The sequence below is a fragment of the Vulpes vulpes genome, chromosome 14 (assembly GCF_048418805.1).
Source record: "Vulpes vulpes isolate BD-2025 chromosome 14, VulVul3, whole genome shotgun sequence".
NCBI lineage: Eukaryota > Metazoa > Chordata > Mammalia > Carnivora > Canidae > Vulpes > Vulpes vulpes.
This window is the reverse complement of record NC_132793.1, coordinates 34,398,119-34,417,819: the sequence shown is the minus strand read 5'-3', so window position 1 is coordinate 34,417,819 and position 19,701 is coordinate 34,398,119. Positions and strand designations below refer to the sequence as shown.

Genomic DNA, 19,701 nt, shown 5'->3' with positions numbered 1-19,701 from the left:
CTCAAATAAGTAAATAAAGTCTTTAGGAGAAAACAAACAAACATGCAAACAAACAAACAATTCATGATGAATGGCATCCTGGGAAGTTTTCATTTAAATGCATAGGAAATGGTGGGTCTTGTGTTCTTTCTCCAGAGCAAAGTGCTGAGCTACAGAGTTGACATCATTCGGCCTCTAAGTACATAGGCCAAGAAGTGGCTATAAGGAATGTTGTGGGTGTCGCCATTTTAAATGTGTGGTATTGCTGTTTTCTGTTGTCTCAAAGAAATGTCTGTTAATGTTTATCATAGTCTCAAATGCTCTCTTTATTGGTATCAAGATCTGGAACATGTTTTTTTTTCCTGCAGAGAGCTGAAGAAGATAAACAATCAGGCCGAATTTAACCCAGTGTTTTGGAAAAATCACCTCATGATGTCATTCAGCCTGAGGAAATGTCACTTTCCCAAGTCTCCTCAGGGCAGCACTTTGTCCCCTGCTTCCTGAATAGAACAGCGTGCCTGAGGAGATTTCCTTTTCCCTCTGTTCCGGTTCACCAGTGACAACTGGGTAACTCAGTAACCTGTGCAGAAATCTGTCAGTATGGCCCCCCGGGGGGGAGTGCTGCCTGCTGCAGCCCAGAGAGGCCTGTTTTCCTGAGAATGGCTTCCCAAGCTGAGCATTACACCAGCATTAGTCAAAAACGCCTTTCATGGTGATTGTGGCAGAAGTCCTGGCCTTTAAGATGGTGATTTTTGTGCTCAGATTTTTAAGGGGAAAGAAAAGCGTAAGCACAGGTGGATTCAGACCTCAGAATCCCTGGGCTTTCCAGCACCTTGTGCTGTCTCTTCAGACTTTTCCCAAGAGCACAGCTCCTTCCCTTCGGGCAGAACTAATCCCGCCCAGGTCTGAGCTCTGTGTATTTAACCTTTTGCTTCCACTCTTTTGCTCTCTGGCCACTTGGCACATACTAAGCGCTCAATAATAGCTGAGGAGGGCACGTGATGTGATGGGCACTAGGTGTTATACTATATGTTGGCAAATTGAATAAAAAAAATAGTTTGTGCAACAAATGTGTGGCAAATGTGCAGTGGGTGTGAATCAGCTATGGCAGCCTGAGGTAAGCAACTGGCCCACCTTTCTCTTCTTTTCTTCCTCTCTTCCTCTTATTTTTCCTTCTTTTCTTCATGGGATACTATGGGAGCTCCAAGTCACTTCTTTATTGAGATATAATTACACACATGAATAGGCAAATCTTGGGTGGGTAACCATCACCTGAATCCAGAGAAGAACATTTCTGTCACCCCAGAACATCCCCTCATGCCCCTTAATAGTCGCTTGCTATCCACTTCAACTCTCAGAAAAAAATCTCTGTTCTGATCTCTAGAACTATAGATTAGATTTCCTTATTTGTGAACTTCATATAAATGTCTGACTTCTTTCATACAGCATAGTGTTTTTGAGAGTCAAATGGCACCTTTTTTTTTTTTTTTTTGAGATTTTATTTATTCGTGAGAGGCACGCAAAGAGAGGCAGAGACATAGGCAGAGGGAGGAGCAGGCTCCCTTTGGGGACCCTGATGCAGGACTCGATCCCAGGATCCCAGGATCGCAACCTGAGCCAAAGGCAGACACTCAACCACTGAGCCACCCAGGTGTCCCGCACCTTTCTTAATTTTCTTAGAAAGCGAATTGCCTGACCTTGAGCCCCTGTGACATTGGGCTGCTGCACACTCATCTGTAAGGGCCCTCATGCCCAACCTCAGCTACAAGGTTATAACGAATCTGAAGTGGGGAGGAGAGAAGGCCTAAGGCACAGAAGCCTTTGGTGAGGACCCTCTCTTCTTTCCACATTGGTTGGCCCATTGTCTAAACCTACACAGTGCTCAGAAACAGAGCACTGGGAGCCCTACGATTCTGAGATGTGGGACCTCTGCTGAGGCCTCGGGCCTCCGTGCCTAGAGAACACTTCCTAGGTGCCCTCGCAGATGCTGCCTGCAGGTCCTGCCTCTCCTCAAGGCTCTATCTTGGATCCTCAGTAGTTGGGGCCTCCAGACCTCCGCTTGCTGTCCAGTCTAGGGGAATCTCCTCCCTCTTTCCCCCTTTCCTGTTCTCCCAATGCCAAGAATCTGCCTCTGTGTCCCTCTTCTTCCTTTTATAAAAGCCAGGAATGAGATTTTCTTCCAGTGGCTTTTCTATAGCCTGGCCTGGGCCTGAGAAAAAGGAACAGAAGGCCATCTCTGATGGGTACTCCTGCAAATATACCCCAGGACTTCACTTCAGCTGCTCTTTGACCTCTCAGACAAATGTCTAGTCCGTAATACATCATTCACTTTGGTGAGTTATTAAAGTCACTCCCTTGTGAGATATTTTAATTTCTGCTTCTTCATACTCACCTGGCAAAAAAAAAAAAAAAAAAAAAAAAAAAGTGAATGCCCCAACACAAAACCACCCTTTAAGCCAAATCCACACCGGAACCACAGAATTTTGTGAGGAAAATGCTGACTGGTCTTACCTCAAAGTTAAGGTCACAAAACTCAAATGAGTCTGGAATCCTTTAATATTTTCCAAGAGTGTTCAATTTCCTGATTTCAGAAACAACTCCTCCATATCTTTCTCTCCTCAAACTTCCTCCCCAATTCCCTCCACAGCGCCACACATCATACATCTCCACCCCCTCAGCCGATAACCTGCCTCAGATTCCTGTGAGAAAAAGGAAGCAGCCAACCACAACTCTAACATCTTGCTATTTCCAAATTTGCAAGGCACTGGCACCCACTCCCTTGGCCTCCTCCCCTCCTACCGAGAAGAGCTGACATCTTCTGGATTTCTTGTCTTCTTCCTTTCCTTAAAAACTTGACTCCTGAAATTGAGTCTTTTTTTTTTTTTTCTTTCTCCTGTATCATTAGTTTCTCCCTCTTTAGAGGTTTAGTCTCTTCAGCACACTGCTTCTTAACAAACCTGTTCTCCTGGAACTACTGTATTTGTAGTAGAGCTGTTATACCAAAGTACCACAAATGGGGTGGCTTCAAACAACAGAAATGTATTCTCACAGTTCTTGAGGACAAAAGTCTGAAATCAAAGTGTTAGGAAGGCTGCATTCCCTCCACAGGCTCTAGGGGAGGCTACTTCCTTGCCTCTTCCAGCTTCTGGCAGCCCTAGGTGTTTGTGGGCTTGTGGTAACATAACTAATCTCTGTCTTTCTGGTCACGTGGCATTCTCCCCTAGGGTGTGCCTATCCTTGTCTCTTCTCCTTTTCTTATGTTTTATTTTTAAACGTTTTAATTCCAGTATAATTAACATAGAGTATTATATTAGGTTCATGTGTACGTTATAGTGATTCAACAGCTCCATATATTACTCAGTGTTCATCATGATAAGTATATTCTTAATCTCTTTTACCCATCCCCCCACCACTTCCCCTCCTGTAACCATCTGTTGTTCCCTGTAGTTAAGAGTCTATTTTTTGGTTTGTCTTTTTTGCTCTGTTGGTTTGTTTTGTTTTTTAAGTTCCACATATGAGGGAAATCATATGGTTTTTGTCTTTCTCTCACTTACTTCACTTAGCATTCTACTTACTAGATCCATCCATGTTGCTCTAAATGGCAAGATTTCATTCTTTTTGATGGCTGAGTAATATTCCTCTGTGTGTGTGTGTGTGTGTGTGTGTGTGTGTGTACACCACACCTTTAATCATTCATCTATCGATGGACAGTGGGGTTGCTTCCATAATCTGGCTGTTATAAATAATGCTGCAGTAAACATAAGGTTGCATATCTTTTCAAATTTGTGTTTTCATGTTCTTTGGGTAAAATCTAGTAGTGAACTGACTGGATCATATGGTAATTCTATCTTTAATTTTTTGAGAAACCCCCATACTGCTTTCCAGTAGTGCACTGGCGTTCCTTTTTCTCCACATCCTCACCAACATCTATTGTTTCTTTTTCTGATTTTAGCCATTCTGACAAGAGTGAGGTGATATCTCGTTGTGGTTTTGATTTGCATTTCCTTGATAATTGTTGATGTGCATCTTTTCATGTGTCGGTTAGCCATCTGTGTGTCTTCTGTGGAGAAATGCATGCACATGTCTTCTGCCCATTTTTTAATAAGAATTTTTATTTATTCATTCATGAGAGACACACAGAGACATGAGAGAGATGCAAAGACACAGGCAGAGGGAGAAGTAGGCTCCCTGTAGGGAGCCTGATGTGGGACTCGATCCTAGGACCCCAGGATCATGACCTGAGCCAAAGACAGATGCTCAACCATTGAGCCACCCAGGCATCCCTCTTCTGCCCATTTTCAAACTGGATTATTTGGGTTTCCTTTTTTTTTTTTTTTTTTTTTGGTGTTGAGTTGCATATTTTTTTGTATATTTTGGATACTAACCCTTTATCAGATATATCATTTGAAAATATCTTCTTTCATTCAGTAGGTTGTCTTTTTGTTTCATTGATTATTCTTCCCCTTTTCCTTTTTTTTAAAAAGATTTTGTTTATTCATTTTTTTTTTTTTTAATGAGAGAGAGAGAGTGTGTGTGCACAATTTGGAGAGGAAGAGAGTCAATCTCAAGCAGATCCCATGCTGAGCACAGAGCCCAATGTGGAGCTCAATCTCACAATGCCAAGATCATGACCTGAGCTGAAATCAAGAGTTGGCTACTTAACTACTGAGACACCCAGTTTCCCTGTTCTTACTCTTCTTAAAAAGATACTAGTCATACTAGATTAAGAGCTCACCTTACTCCAATATGATCCCATCTTAACTAATTACATCTGCAAAATCCCATTTCCAAATAAATTCACATTCACAAGAATCAGGAGTTAGACTTCAATGTGACTTTCTGGAGGGCACAAGTCACCCCAAAATAATCACCTCTCTTCCTCTAGCCATTGCACAGTGTCTCTACAGTGTCTCCTTTTGTGGGAGAGTGGTTCATTGTATCCTCTCACTTAACTCACTTAACCTTCTCACACAATCCACATTTGCCCTGCATTCCGTGGATACTGCTCTTGTCAAGGCCACCAATGACCCCAGGTTGCCAAATGCAGCTGGCACTCCACTGATCTTGAACTTGACCTCTCAAAAAAAAAAAAAAAAAAAAGAACTTGACCTCTCAGCACCAGTGCACTATTGATAACTTGTTTCTCTGGTCTCCCATGCCATACCACCCTTTTGATCCTTGCTTCCCATCCTTGCCTCTACTTCCAAGCTTCTGCTGGCATTTTTTCTTCTGTTTTTTTTTTTTTTAAGTTTTTATTTATTTAAGTAATCTTTACATCCAACATGGGGCTGGAACTCAACCCAGAGATCTAGTGTTGCATGCTCTTCTGACTGAGCCAGCCAGGTGCCCCTGGCATCTTTTCTTCTTGACTCCTATAGGTTGAAACATTCTTCTTAGATGACCCGATCCATTCCCATGTTTACTTTTTTAAGATTTTGTCTATTTATTTGTCAGAGAGAGAGAACAAGCAGGGGGAGCAACAGAGGGAGAAGCATGCTCCCTGCTCAGCGGGAGCTGGATATGGGACTCGATCCCAGAGCTCTGGGATCATGACCTGAATGGAAGGCAGATGCTTAACCGACTGAGCCACCCAGACATCCCTCCTATATTTCTAAACCACCTCTATATCCATAGCCTAGTCTGTTTTCTGGACCTCTTGACTCACATATCCCACAGATTGTTTTACATGTCTACTTGGATTTGTAATAGACCTCTGAAACTTAACATGGTCAAACTAGAACTCTTTGATTTCCCTCTCTAACTAGTTCTTTCTCCATTCTTCAAAATAAAAGGTATTACCATTTACCCAGTTATTCACATGAAAAAATCTGGGTTTGAGATTTTTTTTTCTCTTGTGCCTCTCTCCCCAACAATCTCTCACCCACCCTCATGTTCGACATACTCCATCTTCACAGTTTATATCTTATTTGTCAACCTTTCTCTGGTCTGGAACAGCTGCCATCATCTCTCACCTGATGACTAACATAACCTCCTAACTGGTCTGCCTATTTCCAATTTTGTTTCTCAGAATTCACACTTCTTAAGGAAACCAGAGTAATTCTTTTAAGAGATGAAAATGTAGGGAATTCCCATGGCATTTGAGTGAAAGCTCATCCTCTCATTTGGCTTACAAAGCCTCTTGTAGTTTGGCCTGTCTCCTTGCTGGTCTTATCTTGTGTTTGTCTTTCCCTCATTCCTCATACTCCAAGTCTTTCAGCCTTTCTCTGTTCCTTGAAAGCTCCAAGTTTATTCCCTTTTTGGGTCTTTTGCACTAACTAGTCCTTCTGTCCAGAATGTTATTTTTCCCTGGTCTTTGGCTGGCTGTCTCTCTTCATTCAGACCTTAACCTAAATGTCAACTCCAGAAAAAGGTCAGATAAAGCAGCTGTGCAGACCCTAACTCATCCTATTGCCCCATCCTGCTTTTAAAACAACTCTCCTGTATCACTTACCACCAGCAATTTTTTATAGTTCATTTGTTCATCATTCATTCATTCATTCATCCATAATCTCTACCCTCCACTGGAATGTAAGGTCTGCTGTACAGCCTAGGAGAGCAGAGACCTTATCTGTTATGTTCACTCTGTGTACCTGAGATCTACTGCCACGATAAAGTTGCATGACAAATAGCCCCCAAAAACTTGTGTTAAACAAATAGCATTTATTCTCCATGCACATATTTGCATGTTAGCCATTTAGGCTACTCTTGGTGGTGCATTTCTCCTGGTCTCATTTGGGGTTACACATCTGACCTTTGGCTGCCTATCAGTTGGGATGATTCAAATAACTGGGCTAGCTTGCCTTGCTCATAAGCAGTGGTAAGGGTGCAACAGCGAGAACAGGCCCCAGTGAGCAAGTACTTTACAAGCTTCTCATTATGTCATGGCTGCTAATACCCCAGTGACCAAAGCAAGTCACACTAACAAATCCCAGGGAAAAAGCAGATGGCACTAGGAAGTTATATAGCAATAGACATGGACACAGGGGAAGGTGTAGTATTGAGACCACAAATATAATCAGTCTACCCCAATATGGTATCCCTAGCTCTTGCTATCCATATCTTGTTTAATGAATGAATGAATTATTCTGTCACAATGAACAAAAGAAAAACAATTAATGAGGAAAGACAACTCTGGCACATATAGTTGTAATACCACAGTCCCTATAAAGGATTCTCACCTGGGAGTTCCTGAATGGGTTTCAGAAGGCTGGAGAACCTCTGAAATAGTACATAATATCAGGAAAAGGTTGTCCTTCTGGGCAGACAGCAGCTCATAGTACAATCCAGGCCTCGCCCACTCCCCGGCTTAGGTGCCATTGTGCAGTCCATAAATCGTACAACCGTATGCAACAGTTCTGAGCACTCACGTTTGAAGATAATTCTGAGCCTTTCTCTTCTATCTTTAGTGTAGTTTACTGGCTTGACTAGGGCTGTGTCTGGGTGTTTGGATGTCCCCATCTGCCTACATTCAGTGTTGATTCTCACAAGTTGATCATTTCTTGCAATGTCTATTAGAGGAAGAGAATAGAAGCTCCTTCTGTCTGGAAAACACCCAGCCTCTTGGTGTGTCTCCTGGGGCAACTCCTTGTCAACTGCTATCTGGAAATCTACCTGCATCTTACTGTGGCTTTGGGGGGAAATTTTTCTTTAGACCCTGAACATGGATCAATTTGCTTCATCTTGAGAAGGCACCTTTGGACCAACACTAATTCAAAAAGAATCACCAAGATAGACACAACTGAGGTTACTGTAGGTAGCACCAATCAGACAAGGTGCACATTGGCCTCCCTAACTACCCCATCTGTTTAAAACATTTTTTTACACATTCAGAAAGTCTCTAAAATGACTGATCCTTGTTTGGATCAAGGAGAGTCTCATTCCTAGGAGGTAGTATGTAACCTATTTCTGTGGACATCATAAGTGATGTAAAGGGATTGTCTTCTCATTTATAATAAATATGTTTTGAAACCAACTATAATGTAGCTCTTTTCAAGTTCCAAAGGGAAGGAAATCCAAACCATAGTGATGGTACAAAAATGGATATCTCTATTGACTTGACAATATGTCTATCTTTTCCTGAAGTTTTAAAATTAAATTATATCATGGCATCCTTCTTTTAAAATATTTTCTTAATTTGTTTGGACACTCTAACTTCTCTTAATCACAAATAATCCACATCACAAAAAAGTGTAAATAAGTAAAAGGCAAGAAAAGGTAATATCACTGATAAACATACCAGTTAGATCAGTCATCTGATTTTATAGTATTAAATTTAGAGTTCACCTTCAGAGAAGAATATTTTTCTAGGTGGTTTTGGTCTCCCTGAGTTCCTTATGGCCCTTGAATAATAATGGATATTGATTATGCAGGCTGAATCTGGGAAGCTACAGAAAATAACTGTTTAAAATGTTAAATGAAGCAGCAAATGATGAATTACATTCTCCAGGGTCAAGTGGTGGATAATGTGTTTATGGAAAACTTTCTGTGAAAGAAGACTGGGGTGTTGCTAAGAAATGACTTCAAAGACATGGCAAGTCTATTAAAATCTCCAATGCTAATCCTGGGATTATCAACCTAAACCCTTTTAGATTATTGTAAGCATCCAGTGGCCTTGAATGCTTTGTCTGGAATTCTAATGTTGCTGATTATTGTGATTTGTTGTAGAACTGATGCAGAGTGATCTGAAATCAGAGAAAAAAATTATTGAGTTCCTCTGAACCACTATCTCACACTGTATGCCAAGATTAACTCAAAATGGATTAAAGACTTGCATGTAAAACATGCACGTATAAAACTAAAAGAAAATATAGATAGTAAACTCCTTGATATCGGTCTTGGCAATGAAGTTTTTGGATTTGTTACCAAAAGCAAAGATAACAAAAGCAAAAATAAACAAGTTGCCCTCATCAAACTAAATATAAAAAAACTTCTGCACAGCAAAGGAAACAATCAACAAAATGAAAAGGCAGCCTACTGAATGCGAGAAAATATCTGCAAATCATATATCTGATAAGGACTTAATATTCAAAATATATAAAGAACTCACACAACTCAATAGCAAAAAACCCCCAAACAATCTGATTAAAAAATGGGCAGAGGATCAGAATAGACATTTTTCCAAAGAAGACATACAAATGACCAACAGGTACATGAAAAAAAATGCTCAAAATCATTGATCATCAGGGAAATGCAAATCAAAACTGCAATGAGCAATCTCCTCACACCTGTTAAAATGGCTAAAATCATAAAGACAACAGATAACAGGTGCTGGCAAAGATGTGAAGAGAAAGGAGCCCCTGTACACTGTTGATGGGAATGTAAACTAGTGCAACCAGTATGGAAAACAGTAAAGAGTATATAAAATGTGGCATTAGCCATAAAAAATAATGAAATCTTGTCATTTGTTACAACATGCATGGGTCTTGGAGGTATCATGTTGTAGGAAGTAAGTCAGACAGAGAAAGACAAATACCATATGATCTCATTTACCTTTGGAATCTTAAAAGCAAAACAAGACAATCAAGCTCATAGATACAAAACACAGATACATGGTTGCCAGAGGTGGGGAGTGGATGGTGGCTGAAATGGATAAAGGGAGTCAAAAGGTACAAGTCTCTAGTTGTAAAATAAGTAAGTCATGAGGATGTCATGTGCTCAGAGTGACCATAGTTAACAATATAATACTGTAGATTTGAAAGTTGCCAAGAGAGTAAATCTTAAAAACAGTCATCATGAGAAAAAAAGTTCCATAACTATGTATGGTGATGGGTGTTAACTAGACTTACCTCAGCCATCATTTTGTAATGTATTCAAATCCTGAATCATTATGTTATACACCTGAAATTAATATAAGGATGTCTGCCAATTATACCTCAATAAAAATTGTTTAAAAATTATCAAGTTTCTGCTTCAAGATCCATTTCTGAAAAGAGCCATAAACAGTGCAGAAAATATTGATAGAGTTTGTCCCAGGAAAAGCTTCCTCCTTATTTCATTGCTCTAGAATTATAGGCCATTGCCAACAACAATCCATGTGACTGTTTCTTCAACAGAAATACTTGGTCCAAAAGCTATGCTATTTTCTGAGACAATTTTTCCAAGTGACATTACAATAATGTAATTAAAAGTTATTACAGAAAATCAATCTGCCCAGTTACTCTTACCTCTTCTAAACTCAGAACAATCTTCAGGACTGCTTGTTTCTAAGCCATGCCAGCAGACATTAAGAAATAGATTCTTACCGACTGGGGATTGGCAAAGGTTTTTCATAAAGGACTTGAGAGTAAATATTTTTGTCTTTCTGAGCCATATGGCCTCTGTCTCAGCTATTCAGCTCTACCTTTGTGGCCCCAAAGCAGCTGTGAAGATTATATAAAAGTGTGGATGATGTTGTACTCAAATTTAACTTGACCTAAACTGGGGCAGCCTCAGGCCTTATGCTATAAGCTGTAAACATTTCTTTCAGAGTCCCCCAAGGAAATGTGACCAACCTTGATGGGTTCTTTGCAGGGAGAGAGAGTTAGAGAATATCAAGATTGGAAAAGACAAAGGTAAAAGTTTTTGGACAAAAACCCCCAAAAAACATAAAACAAAAAACAAAGCCCCCAAACCAAACCAAACAAATAACAAAACAACCCCCCAAATATCAAAAAGTTATGCTGGCTTTATCGGAAAAACAATGACTTTGCAAACTTATGTTTTAATTCAAAGGAATATTTTTTTCGTCGAATGAACATTTATAGAGAATTGCAGTATATGTAGGAATTTAAAAATGAGTTGCTGTATTTGAGGGGGGTTCCTGACCTTTCATCTTCTCTTTTGCCCTCTCAGCAACTTCCTATTGTATTTCCAGAAAGTTCCAGGAACCCTTGAATGAAATTTAAAATCCACTGCTTCAGTATAGTAGAAGACACATCTTGCCTATCATTAGGGTTACAAAATTTAGCAAATAAAAATATGAGATGCCAAGTTAAATTTGAATTTCAGACCATCAACATAGACTTTTTAAGTATAAGCATGTCATATGCAGCATTTGGAACACACACACACTAAAAGTTACTCGGTGTGGATCTGAAATTCGAATTTGTCTGAGCATCCCTACATTTAGCTGGACACCCTACCACTACTTTTTAATTTAACCTCCTTGTGCCTCAATTTTCTCATCTGTAGAGTGGGGGGCATGATAGTACTTATATAGCAGGATTTTAAAAAATAAGTTAATTTTTGTAAAGTGAATAGAAAAGATCTTGGCACATAATGAGTGCTCTATTACTACCCACTTACTATTCCTATTATATTATTAGCTAATTATTTTTTACTAGTGGTATTGGTTCTAAATGGTTATCATAAGACTGAGTGATGTAATCCTTATGGACTGAGTTGTATTCACCCCCTTCAAATTCATAGGCGTTGAAGCTCTAACCCCCAAGGTGACTGCAGAGAGAAGGCCTTTACAGAAGTAATTAAGGTTAAATTATGTCATAAGGGTAGAATTCTAATGCAATATGATTGGCTTCCTTATAAGAAAGAGATGCAGGGAAAGAGGCACACAGAGAAAAGGACATGTGAGGATGTAGTGGCAATCTACAAGCCAAACATAAAGGTCTCAAGAGAAACCAAACCTGCTGACACTTTGGTCTTAGGCTTCCATCCTCCAGAACTGTGAGAAAATACATTTCTGTTGTTGAAGCCTCCCAGCCTGTGTACTTAGTTATGGCAGCCCTGGACAACTAATAGAGTAATCATGCACATGACTTTTTTTTTTTTCTGAACTCAGGAAGCTTATTTAATGATTTTAACAAATACTTTTTGAAGGAACAGTGCATTAGGATTGGGGCTAGGAAGATAGATGATTTTTAAAATTCCTTTTAAGGAACTAACACTTTTAGAAATAAAAGAAAATGTTCGGTTAATCTCTTCATTTCTATGGAGAAAAAGGGTATCCTACTGGGGGAGGACACTAAGGCAGCCTGATTTCCACTTGAGAACAAGCCTATTGGACCTATTATTGGACCTATTCCCATGCCAGTTTTCATTGGAGGAAAGGATCTCTCAGGATAGTCTTCATTTCCTTGATATCAAACTCAAGGAAGCATCTTTGCTACATTCCATTGAAAACAGAGGATGAGATATAGTCATCCAAGAATTGGATGGAGCTAGGACGGCTAAGAAATGCTTCCTGACTGAACAAGTCAGTCTCCCATTCACTTTATGGAGAGTGTACAGATCCAGGTACTTCATGACAGCCCTATACTCTTCCATGGGCATCCCCCATAATCTGGGCCACCTGCTAGAGAGAATCATCATTCATACCAAAAAACAAGTGATAGATGTTCAGACACTACTCCAAATCACCTTCATCCTGGATACCAAGGGTGTCTTGAAAACACTGTGAGGCTATTCTCTTCTGCAGGGAGGTAGCCTTGTCTTTAATGATCTTCTCATAAGTGGGACAAGTTTTTCAGAAGACATGGTGCTAGACATTAGAGAGATCCTTGTGCAAAGTGTCCTTAAGCTCTGAGAAGTCATGCAATAAGGGGTCAAGGCTAGAGACCAGAAATATGATGTGTTCACACACCCACTGCTTCTGGTGAGTTTCCAGAATATTCCTTGGATATTCTGCATGGGCTGTTCTTCCCAGAGGGCACTTGTGCTGAGGTCCCTGTCCAGCTTGGTCTAAATGATGTAAAACCTCTTCACAGGCCTTGGATGATTTTGGCAAGCTTCATAAGATTCATGCTGAACTATTTGGACACAATGATAATGAAGAGATCATACTGGCTAAGTGACATCTCCTCCAGATAGTTCTCCAGGCTTTGGGTGGCAGCCGTTATGCTGGGACTGGGGTAGGAGTTGGTGGATCCCACAATGTCACACTAGGAAAGTGGGAGGAGTAGCGAGTGTGAATCTGAGTAGTCCTCACCACCTCACTGAGAGCTGAGGTCTCCTCCTCATACCAAATTCCCCACAGTGTGTTGATGAAGGACAAAACAACGTTGCCAGAGTCCCCAGTCACAGCAATGCTCACTTGGGCACTGGATGAAGTCTCTAGGCTCTCTCTGACCACACAGACCACCTCTAGCTACTTCCCTTTCCTAAAGCCTTTTCAATATTCATGGGCCCCACCTTGTATAAAATGTACTGACCCATGTGGTATCACACAGCACAGGCGAAGCATGGAGATAATGGGATGTGAGATGACATGGCCAGCTACACCACACTGCTGAGCAGTGGAGGAACGTCACAGGACTTTTAAAATATATTTCCATGGCCAGAATCAAATAACTCAATTCATAAATTGAGTTATTGTTTTATTTATTAATTTACTTATTTATTTAAAAAAAATTAGAGGGTGGGGGAAGGGGCAGAGGGAGAGCAAGTGTCCGAGTGTGGAAACTGTTGTGGGGCTCGAACTCATGACCTGACCCAAAATCAAGAGTTGGCCGCTTAACCAACTGAGCCACCCAGGCGCTCCTAGATGTTCTTTTAAATGTGAGTTAAAAGTGATATTTTAATAAATTGATGTGCTGCTTCTTTTTATTAAACATACTCTGAAATATTTATTTTTGTACTCATTGAAGTTTTGTTCTTCTTTGACGTTTGTAACTCACTTGAAGTTTATTTTTGTAATAGTCTCATATTATAAAACCTCCCAATAGATGAAAATAAAGTATCTCAAGGAAGCCAGGCTTTGGCCAAAGTGATACAATTCTCATGTCCAGATAAAGTAACTTGTTTGCATCTTAAAATGCTGTTATTTCAAATTTTCTTTTCTTCTTCTTCCTCCTCATCTGTTGCTAGGATTCATGAACTAGTTAAAGAGCAGGCATTTACTTTTAGAATTTGGTGATGTTCATTATTCTAGCTAGACCAGGCAGTTAAATATAAAATACATCAATATTCAGTGTAAAGTGCCCATGACAGATTCTTGGAATTGACTCTCAATGTTGTTGAATATGTTCTTATGCTTTATTTCATATCAAGTTAACTTACTAGTTAATCCCTTTCATTGTTTTGTAAATTATTTGAGATCTAAATAATGTCCCACACCATGCAAAAATACAGATTTACTTTCTTCCTCCAAAAGACACTCATCCATGATTTGCTTCAAAATAATGAGGGAGTGAGGGGGAGTGAAGCAAGATTAGTAGTGCGATGACTGTTGTAGCTGCGTGATAGGGATTATTATGACATACTGTCTACTTTTGGCTATGTTTAAAATTTTCCATATTGTGGTAGATTTCCAATTCTTTATTCCTTTTAAGTAACAGGATTACATATGCCTGCCCTTGGCTGTTTGTACAGTACCTCCCACTCTGCTGGGCATAGTATGTGTCCCTTCTCCTCAGATATTGCACTCAGATCAAGGACATTCTTTGGCTAATGGCATGTGAGCAGACTTGACATAGGACATCTGAGCAGGGCCTTTAAATGTACTTGCATTTTTTGCATGGTTTGCCTTGGCCTCTTACATTCCCACCATCTGTCTTGAGAGGAGTGTGCTTTGGGTAGCTGTTGTTCCTTCATCCATAAGTCCCGTAAGGAAAAATGTAGAGAGGTGCCTGGGTGGCTCAGTTGGTTAAATGTCTGCCTTCAACTTGGGTCGTGGTCTCAGGGTCCTGGGATCATGTTGGGCTCTCTGCTCAGCAGGGAGTGTGCTTCTTCCTCTCTCTCTCTGTGCTCTCTCTCTCTCTCTCATATGCTCTCTCCCAAGAAAATAAATAAATCTTTGAAGAAGAAAAAGAAGAAGGAGGAAGAAGAGGAGGAGGAGCAGGAAGAGGAGGAGATAGAACAGACTCCAAGCTGATTCACAAATTGGAGTCTAGTCTAGCCTAGGTCAGTTCAGCTGAAAATAGCCAAACCACAGCCAAACAGCAGACTTGTGATAGTAAAATCAATGTTTGTTGTATTAAGCCACTGAAATTTTGGACTTGTTTGTTATGGAGCATTATCACCAGAGAAACCTGACTTATTATACACATAAGTAATTTTTCTAAATAAAGAAGAACACTATTAAAAATCTATTCTACATTGAGAATTGTATACTACATGGTAGGTTGGTATAATTAAGCTTGATTTCAGTGGTTGAGCTGGTTTCCTATCTAGAGTTCATCGGTATCCATTTAGCAAAATTTAAAGCTAGTAACTGATTCTACCATTGGCCCCAGGGGTCCTGCCCTATCCATAGCAACTGAGAGGGTGACTTAGGACTTACTAAGTTGCAGCTTTAAAAGCCAGAAACCCACTTAAGCTCTGCTGAAGAGCAGAAAGAATGCAGTGGGGATTCTCAGCAGAAACCAAGGGCAGGAGCTGATTCTTAGGAGGATAAGAATTTAAAGTTTGAACTAAAGTAAAGGCAGAGTCACCATGTATGGCTGTGAAAGTTGGTTTGTCTTTCATACCTTGGATATTATACATTTATGTGTTTATTACGACCATTTTCTGGCATATGACAATAGAGTGGCCTGCCCTATATTATAAAATGTTTCAATTAATGAAAGTAGAGTGTCTCAAGAGTGTGATCTTTTTTCGAAATCTTCAAAAGGCACCACATGGGCTTATAGGGATGTGGCAAGCTGGCTTCTCTCCTGGTCTTTTTCATTAACTGGATTTCTCTGATTGTACAGAATTTTTATTCTCTCCTAATTTCAACTTGTCTTTGGCACATCGTTTTAGGTCAAAGATAATTGACTGCGAGAAGCTTATATCCCTCCACTTCACCGTGAATGTCTTAGGTTAGATTCCCCCGAAGGCAGATTCTAAGACAAGGACTTGTGTACAAGCAGTTTATTTGGGAAGTAACTCCAGGAATGTGAGAGTAAAGGAGTTAGAATTCAAGACAAGGCAATAAGGGGAGTGTCAGCATGCAGATTCCTGCCGGTCACTTCCCTGGGGGCCCTCTATGGACCTGCAGAGTACATGTTTCAGGTTTGTTCCCGTTTATGTGTCAGCTTGACTAGACCACAGGATGTCCAAATTTTTGGTTAAACATCATTACTGGTGTGTCTGTCAGGGTGTTTCTGGAAGAGATTAACATTTGCATCAGTAGACCAAGTAAAGCAGGTTGCCTAGCCCATCGTGGATGGGCCTTTTCCACCCACCCATCCCTGAAGAGAACAAACAGGCAGAAGAAGGGAGAATTTGTTTTCTCTGCTTGACTGTGAGCTGGGATGGCAGTCATCTGCTCTCAACTGACACTTATAGGGCCCCTGGTTCTCAATCCTTGCACTCAGAGAGGAATTCAACCACTGACTCTCCTGGCTCTCTAGCTTGCAGACGGCACATTGTGGAACTTCTTAGCCTCCATGCTTGCATGAGTCAGTTCCTTATAATAAATAAATAAAACATCTATAAACATAAAAATAAAAACATATCTATATCTATATCTATATCTACATCTATATCTATATCTATCTATATTTCCTCTTGGTTTTGTTTCTCTGGAGAACCCTGTCGAATATACCCCAGGAAATGAAGAAGCTGAGGTGTTTATCTACTGATTTCAGGTTCTCATTGGTTGAGGGCTGCACCTGGGGGCATTAAATCCCCAACTTCCTCTCTGCATTGCAGGTGAGGTGAGCAAGTTTCTGAGGCAGTGAAGAAAGCCATTAAGCTGTTCAAAAGAGAGACCCATGTGCCTGTGTCAGGTGAGGAGCTGATGGCATGCTCAGGAACTGTCCCCACTGCAGCTGTAGATGACTCAGCACTGGGCTGAGGGTAGGTGGGTGGGAGCAAACAGCTGCTGTGATAATTATTTGACTGGACCCAGAGTGGATATAACTTGGACAAATATTCTTATACCCAGTGTTTCAAATGAGTTAACATTTAGGCTTTATATACTACCACCCGCAGAGTACATTTCAAGTCCTGAAAAAGAACTGAAAGGAGAACTGAAAGGTCAAAAAAATGAAACAACAGTATTTGTTCCCCTTGCTCTCCTCTCTTTCCCCGGTGCCCCTCTGCCTGGCAGGAGCAAGGAAACAGAATGCAGGTCTATGCAGGGGAGACACAGCTGGAAACCTCCTCCACACCCACACCCAAATGTGTGTTAGGATGGAGTAAACACATTATGAGATGTTTAGTCAGTGAAATGGGTTCCACTGGGCACCTGTCATGACATTCCTGTCTATTCATCATTGAAGCTGGGCTGCTATCCATCAACAGAGTCCAAAGATACTTTGAGAACTGTTTCTTGGTGTCCAGGTGAAGAGAACAGTGGGATGGGTCTGGGTCAGAATGGGGTTTGGCATTTCCCTGAAATGTCATTGCTGGGGTGAGGTGAGTGTTAGAAAGAAAGTGACAGGGAAGGAGCCCAAGTGGAGGAAGCTGAAGGCATAGTGTTATCAGAGGAAGTTAATGACCAGCCTAGGTCAAGCCAGACTAGAAGCCACGGAGTGGAATGTAGTGAGGATACTTGAAGGCACAGACGCAAAGGTGAACCCTTACTGAGTAGAAGGTACTCGGGGAATGCCTCTTACACATATTTCAGTACTGCCTCCTCCAGCCCTGTATGTCTCCTCCTTGAAGTTGATTAACTGATTACTTCAAGAACCTATACTTGGCCATAATTCTTTCAATTCTTCCTCCTTTTATTTTATTTTATTTTTTTTAAAGATTTTGTTCATTTATTTGAGAGTAAGAGGGTGAGAGTGAGAGAGAGCACAGTGGGGGTGGGGGCAGAGGAAGAGGGAGAAGCAGGCTCCCTGCTCCAAGCTCCCTGATGTGGGGCTTGATCCTGGGATCCTGTGAACATGACCTGAGCTCATGTGATCATGACCTGAGCTCAATCAACTGAGCTACCCAGGGTCCCCTCGGTTCTTCTTAGGAAGGTTCCTGCCCATGTGGATACAAATGTTTTGGAAGTGAGGTTATAGCCACATGCTCTGTGCAGAAACTTTCCAATCAAAACATTCAGTCAAGCCAGTTGATCAAGTCTGTCTGCAAGGTGGCAGAGTAAGCAGAAAGGACAAATATTGGTCTCCCTGATGAGACTGCTGACATGGAAGCCTGCAGCCAACTGGTTGGAAAGAAAGTTGTGTTTGAAGCACTTCTATTAGAATGCACCGGCCTTGCCCAAGTGAGGGGTTCTTAAGATCCGTTTATTATTCCAGGATCTGGGCTCTTTTGATTTCTTTATGATGTTATATCTGACATGCAACACTGCATAAATTTCAGGTGTACAACAGTGATTGGATAATTTTTGTTGCAATGTGTTTGCCATATAATGTTACCTAACACCTGCGTAGGGTCACATAATTATCATTTCTTTGATTTTAATTGGAAACAATTAAAATCTAGTCTCTTAGCAAGTTCAGTGTTTAAAGATACAATTTGTTGTCTAATCACTGTACTGTGTATTTGGTCTCCCAAGACTAGGCCCTGTTTTTAATATAAGAATAATTTATCTAAATTATTCACAACACCCCATAGACAGAAGTGCAAAAGTGGAGCAATTGTATGGATTCCACTTCTAGCTCCCAATCCAGGTGGCCCTAGGCCTCCCACTGTCTAACCTCTCTAGTTAGGAAGGAAACTGCTCTGCAAAGTAAGTCCACACTATGAATTCTACCTGTAATGGAATGTCTCAGTCAAAGTTCTCTTCTTTCTTCCTTTCTTTCTTTCTTTTTCTTTCTTCTTTCTCCCCTATTTATTTATCTGAGAGAAAAAGGAGAGGAGGGGCAGAGGGTCAGAGGGAGAGGGAGAAGCAGACTCCCCGCTGAACAGGGAGCCCAACTCAGGGCTCAATTCCAGGACCCTGGGATCATGACCCGAGCAGAAGGCAGATGTTTAACTGACTGAGCCACCCAGGTGCCCTGAATGAGTTAAATTTCTAAAAAGGCACTTTCCTCAAAGTCAAGATGGCAGAGCCTCAATTTCCTAATCTGTACAGTGGTTACCAATAAAGATATTACCTAGATCAGAAAACAACTTTGAAAGTTAAGTAAGTCAAAGGATTAGAAGACAAACAGAAAAGTCCAGAGTGCTGCAGGAGTTTGAGATCTTATGAGATCTCCTCAAAGTAGTCCTTTTGGAAGGCAGTATTTTCCCCACAAGTAATTTGCTAATCATGGAATTTCAAGAGCCTGGAAATAGGGCAACCCTAATTGTTTCTCAATTGTGCTATATACCTGAACTTGTCTGTTCCATCTTTGCTTATAGCTCAGTCTGATAATCTCATGGCTTAGAAGCCCACAGCGGTATTGATTTGCTCGTTAAGGCAAACCAACAGCTACACCAGCAATGTATTGGTCTGCTTCAGAACAGAAACCTGCACACTTTGAGTCCAGCAAACATGTTTTTAGCACACACTGTATGCCAGATATTATTCAGAGTTATTTGGGCTTGGAAGTCAGGGGTGGTTCTCAATGATCTTTCTTTTCTGGTTTACTGTAGGCTCCTACCAAATCTGTAGGAATAAAAGTGAGTCAGATAATGTCTCATCAGACTGTAGGCGAGAGAAGAGAAGATGAAGCAGAATGCAAGCATGGGCCAAGGTGGAGGAAATACCCCTCATTTCTGAGATCAGTCGACACTCCCTGCCACTGACCCCATAGAGGCGCTCCCAGCATGTGCCATTGTGCCCACCCAGCTCTCCACAGACTCTCTTCCTGGTATGGGTTTGATGGTAAATTTAGGTTAGCATCTCTGACAACTAGAGAAATATGAATTCACTTTCTGAGGTTTTGCTAAATCTTTCATTGCCACAACTGGAGTGTCCCACGA

General features: G+C 40.9%; 1 pseudogene; it reads right to left on the bottom strand.

Moving 5' to 3' along the window:
- LOC140595261 (immunity-related GTPase family M protein 1-like) overlaps positions 1-13,128 on the bottom strand; it is a 115,525-nt pseudogene extending 102,397 nt beyond the window's left edge.
- Between the last annotated feature and the right edge of the window lie 6,573 nt (positions 13,129-19,701).